Genomic DNA, 5,120 nt, shown 5'->3' with positions numbered 1-5,120 from the left:
GGCTCCGTGGGCAATACTGCTTGCCTGGTGATCTCCGCATTGGGAAACCAACTCCAAACGTCTTCTACTTCACGCAGAAAGCTGATTTGGCCTGAAGAAGCCCTGTGTGCACTGGCCCTAGCAACCCCCCCAGAGCCAGCTAGGGAGGGACCCACCTCGGGCCTAGCTCCGAAACGACACAACACGAGCGTCTAGGAGCTGCATTCTGCAAAGGGAAACTGGGCTCGGGGAACAAACCTCAGCCCCAATGCGGCTTGTCTCAGGATCCCAGCGCTTGCCTAGTTCTCACCTAGCCCTCGGCTCCCCATACGGCCAAGGAGGGTCTGGGCTGCCTCTGGCTCCGTGGGCACTGCTGCTTGGCTGGTGGTCTCCGCAGCTGGAAACCAACTCCAAACGTCTTCTCCTTCGCGCAGAAGGCTGATTTGGCCTGAAGAAGCCCTGTGTGCACTGGCCCTAGCAACCCCCCCAGAGCCAGCTAGGGAGGGACCCACCTAGGTCCTAGCTCCGAAACGGCACAAAACGCGCTTCTAGGAGCTGCATTCTGCAAAGGGAAACTGGGCTCGGGGAAAAACCTCAGCCCCAATGCGGCTTGGCTCAGGATCCCAGCGCTTGCCTAGTTCTCACCTAGCCCTCGGCTCCCCATAGGGCCAAGGAGGGTCTGGGCTGCCTCTGGCTCCGTGGGCACTGCTGCTTGCCTGGTGATCTCCGCAGCTGGAAACCAACTCCAAACGTCTTCTCCTTCAGGCAGAAGGCTGATTTGGCCTGAAAAAGCCCTGTGTGCACTGGCCCTAGCAACCCCCCCAGAGCCAGCTAGGGAGGGACCCACCTCGGGCCTAGCTCCGAAACGGTACAAAACGCGCTTCTAGGAGCTGCATTCTGCAAAGGGAAACTGGGCTCGGGGAACAAACCTCAGCCCCAATGCGGCTTGGCTCAGGATCCCAGCGCTTGCCTAGTTCTCACCTAGCCCTCGGCTCCCCATAGGGCCAAGGAGTGTCTTTGCTGTCACTGGCTCCGTGGGCACTGCTGCTTGGCTGGTGGTCTCCGCAGCGGGAAACCAACTCCAAACGTCTTCTCCTTCGCGCAGAAGGCTGATTTGGCCTGAAGAAGCCCTGTGTGCACTGGCCCTAGCAACCCCCCTAAGGCCAGCTAGGGAGGGACCCACCTAGGGCCTAGCTCCGAAACTGCACAAAACGCGCTTCTAGGAGTGCATTCTGCAACGGCAACATGGGCTCGGGGAACAAACCTCAGCCCCAAGGCGGCTTTGCTCAGGATCCCAGCACTTGCCTAGTTCTCACCTAGCCCTCGGCTCCCCATAGGGCCAAGGAGGGTCTGGGCTGCCTCTGGCTCCGTGGGCACTACTGCTTGCCTGGTGGTCTCCGCATTGGGAAACCAACTCCAAACGTCTTCTCCTTCACGCAGAAAGCTGATTTGGCCTGAAGAAGCCCTGTGTGCACTGGCCCTGGCAACCCTCCAATAGCCAGCTTGGGAGGGAACCACCTAGGGCCTAGCTCCGAAACGACACAACACGTGCGTCTAGGAGCTGCATTCTGCAAAGGGAAACTGGGCTCGGGGAACAAACCTCAGCCCCAATGCGGCTTGGCTCAGGATCCCAGCGCTTGCCTAGTTCTCACCTAGCCCTCGGCTCCCCATACGGCCAAGGAGGGTCTGGGCTGCCTCTGGCTCCGTGGGCACTGCTGCTTGGCTGGTGGTCTCCGCAGCTGGAAACCAACTCCAAACGTCTTCTCCCTCGCGCAGAAGGCTGATTTGGCCTGAAGAAGCCCTGTGTGCACTGGCCCTAGCAACCCCCCCAGAGCCAGCTAGGGAGGGACCCACCTAGGTCCTAGCTCCGAAACGGCACAAAACGCGCTTCTAGGAGCTGCATTCTGCAAAGGGAAACTGGGCTCGGGGAAAAACCTCAGCCCCAATGCGGCTTGGCTCAGAATCCCAGCGCTTGCCTAGTTCTCACCTAGCCCTCGGCTCCCCATAGGGCCAAGGAGGGTCTGGGCTGCCTCTGGCTCCGTGGGCACTGCTGCTTGGCTGGTGGTATCCGCAGCTGGAAACCAACTCCAAACGTCTTCTCCTTTGCGCAGAAGGCTGATTTGGCCTGAAGAAGCCCTGTGTGCACTGGCCCTAGCAACCCCCCTATAGCCAGCTAGGGAGGGACCCACCTAGGGCCTAACTCCGAAACTGCACAAAAGGCTCTTCTAGGAGTGCATTGTGCAACGGCAACCTGGGCTCGGGGAACAAACCTCAGCCCCAATGCGGCTTGGCTCAGGATCCCAGCACTTGCCTAGTTCTCACCTAGCCCTCGGCTCCCCATAGGGCCAAGGAGGGTCTGGGCAGCCTCTGGCTCCGTGGGCAATACTGCTTGCCTGGTGATCTCCGCATTGGGAAACCAACTCCAAACGTCTTCTACTTCACGCAGAAAGCTGATTTGGCCTGAAGAAGCCCTGTGTGCACTGGCCCTAGCAACCCCCCCAGAGCCAGCTAGGGAGGGACCCACCTCGGGCCTAGCTCCGAAACGACACAACACGAGCGTCTAGGAGCTGCATTCTGCAAAGGGAAACTGGGCTCGGGGAACAAACCTCAGCCCCAATGCGGCTTGTCTCAGGATCCCAGCGCTTGCCTAGTTCTCACCTAGCCCTCGGCTCCCCATACGGCCAAGGAGGGTCTGGGCTGCCTCTGGCTCCGTGGGCACTGCTGCTTGGCTGGTGGTCTCCGCAGCTGGAAACCAACTCCAAACGTCTTCTCCTTCGCGCAGAAGGCTGATTTGGCCTGAAGAAGCCCTGTGTGCACTGGCCCTAGCAACCCCCCCAGAGCCAGCTAGGGAGGGACCCACCTAGGTCCTAGCTCCGAAACGGCACAAAACGCGCTTCTAGGAGCTGCATTCTGCAAAGGGAAACTGGGCTCGGGGAAAAACCTCAGCCCCAATGCGGCTTGGCTCAGGATCCCAGCGCTTGCCTAGTTCTCACCTAGCCCTCGGCTCCCCATAGGGCCAAGGAGGGTCTGGGCTGCCTCTGGCTCCGTGGGCACTGCTGCTTGCCTGGTGATCTCCGCAGCTGGAAACCAACTCCAAACGTCTTCTCCTTCAGGCAGAAGGCTGATTTGGCCTGAAAAAGCCCTGTGTGCACTGGCCCTAGCAACCCCCCCAGAGCCAGCTAGGGAGGGACCCACCTCGGGCCTAGCTCCGAAACGGTACAAAACGCGCTTCTAGGAGCTGCATTCTGCAAAGGGAAACTGGGCTCGGGGAACAAACCTCAGCCCCAATGCGGCTTGGCTCAGGATCCCAGCGCTTGCCTAGTTCTCACCTAGCCCTCGGCTCCCCATAGGGCCAAGGAGTGTCTTTGCTGTCACTGGCTCCGTGGGCACTGCTGCTTGGCTGGTGGTCTCCGCAGCGGGAAACCAACTCCAAACGTCTTCTCCTTCGCGCAGAAGGCTGATTTGGCCTGAAGAAGCCCTGTGTGCACTGGCCCTAGCAACCCCCCTAAGGCCAGCTAGGGAGGGACCCACCTAGGGCCTAGCTCCGAAACTGCACAAAACGCGCTTCTAGGAGTGCATTCTGCAACGGCAACATGGGCTCGGGGAACAAACCTCAGCCCCAAGGCGGCTTTGCTCAGGATCCCAGCACTTGCCTAGTTCTCACCTAGCCCTCGGCTCCCCATAGGGCCAAGGAGGGTCTGGGCTGCCTCTGGCTCCGTGGGCACTACTGCTTGCCTGGTGGTCTCCGCATTGGGAAACCAACTCCAAACGTCTTCTCCTTCACGCAGAAAGCTGATTTGGCCTGAAGAAGCCCTGTGTGCACTGGCCCTGGCAACCCTCCAATAGCCAGCTTGGGAGGGAACCACCTAGGGCCTAGCTCCGAAACGGAACAAAACGCGCTTCTAGGAGCTGCATTCTGCAAAGCGAAACTGGGCTCGGGGAACAAACCTCAGCCCCAATGCGGCTTAGCTCAGTATCCCAGCGCTTGCCTAGTTCTCACCTAGCCCTCGGCTCCCCATACGGCCAAGGAGGGTCTGGGCTGCCTCTGGCTCTGTGGGCACTGCTGCTTGGCTGGTGGTCTCCGCTGCTGGAAACCAACTCCAAACGTCTTCTCCTTCATGCAGAAGGCTGATTTGGCCTGAAGAAGCCCTGTGTGCACTGGCCCTGGCAACCCCCCAATAGCCAGCTTGGGATGGACCTACCTAGGGCCTAGCTCCGAATCGGCACAAAACGCGTTTCTAGGAGCTGCATTCTGCAAAGGGAAACTGTGCTCAGGGAACAAACCTCAGCCCCAATGCGGCTTGGCTCAGGATCCCAGCGCTTGCCTAGTTCTCACCTAGCCCTCGGCTCCCCATAGGGCCAAGGAGGGTCTGGGCTGCCTACGGCTCTGTGGGCACTGCTGCTTGGCTGGTGGTCTCCGCAGAGGGAAACCAACTCCAAACGTCTTCTCCTTCACGCAGAAGGCTGATTTGGCCTGAAGAAGCCCTGTGTGCACTGGCCCTATCACCCCCCCATAGCCAGGTAGGGAGGGACCCACCAAGGCAAAGCTCCGAAAAGGCACCACACGCCATTCTCCGATCTGCTTTTTGCAAAGGGAAACTGGGCTCGGGGAACAAACCTCAGCCCCAATGCGGCTTGGCTCAGGATCCCAGCGCTTGCCTAGTTCTCACCTATCCCTCGGCTCCCCATAGGACCAAGGAGGGTCTGGGCTGCCTCTGGCTCTGTGGGCCCTGCTGCTTGGCTGGTGGTCTCCGCAGCTGGAAACCAACTCCAAACATCTTCTCCTTTGCCGAGAAGGCTGATTTGGCCTGAAGACGACCTGTGTGCACTGGCCCTGGCAACCCGCCCATAGCCAGCTTGGGAGGGACCCACCTAGGTCCTAGCTCCGAATCGGCACAAAACGCGTTTCTAGGAGCTGCATTCTGCAAAGGGAAACTGGGCTCGGGGAACAAACCTCAGCCCCAATGCGGCTTGGCTCAGGATCCCAGCGCTTGCCTAGTTCTCACCTAGCCCTCGGCTCCCCATAGGGCCAAGGAGGGTCTGGGCTGCCTCTGGCTAATGGAAACTGCTGCTTGGCCGGTGGTCTCCGTAGCTGGAAACCAACTCCAAACGTCTTCTCCTTCACGCAGAAGGCTGATTTG

Source organism: Sus scrofa, chromosome X (genome assembly GCF_054392235.1).
Source record: "Sus scrofa isolate SSC_HxYL_T2T_F1_AM1 chromosome X, Sscrofa_HxYL_maternal_Yorkshire_Landrace_v2.0, whole genome shotgun sequence".
In the NCBI taxonomy this organism is placed as follows: domain Eukaryota; kingdom Metazoa; phylum Chordata; class Mammalia; order Artiodactyla; family Suidae; genus Sus; species Sus scrofa.
This window is presented reverse-complemented; position numbering follows the sequence as displayed.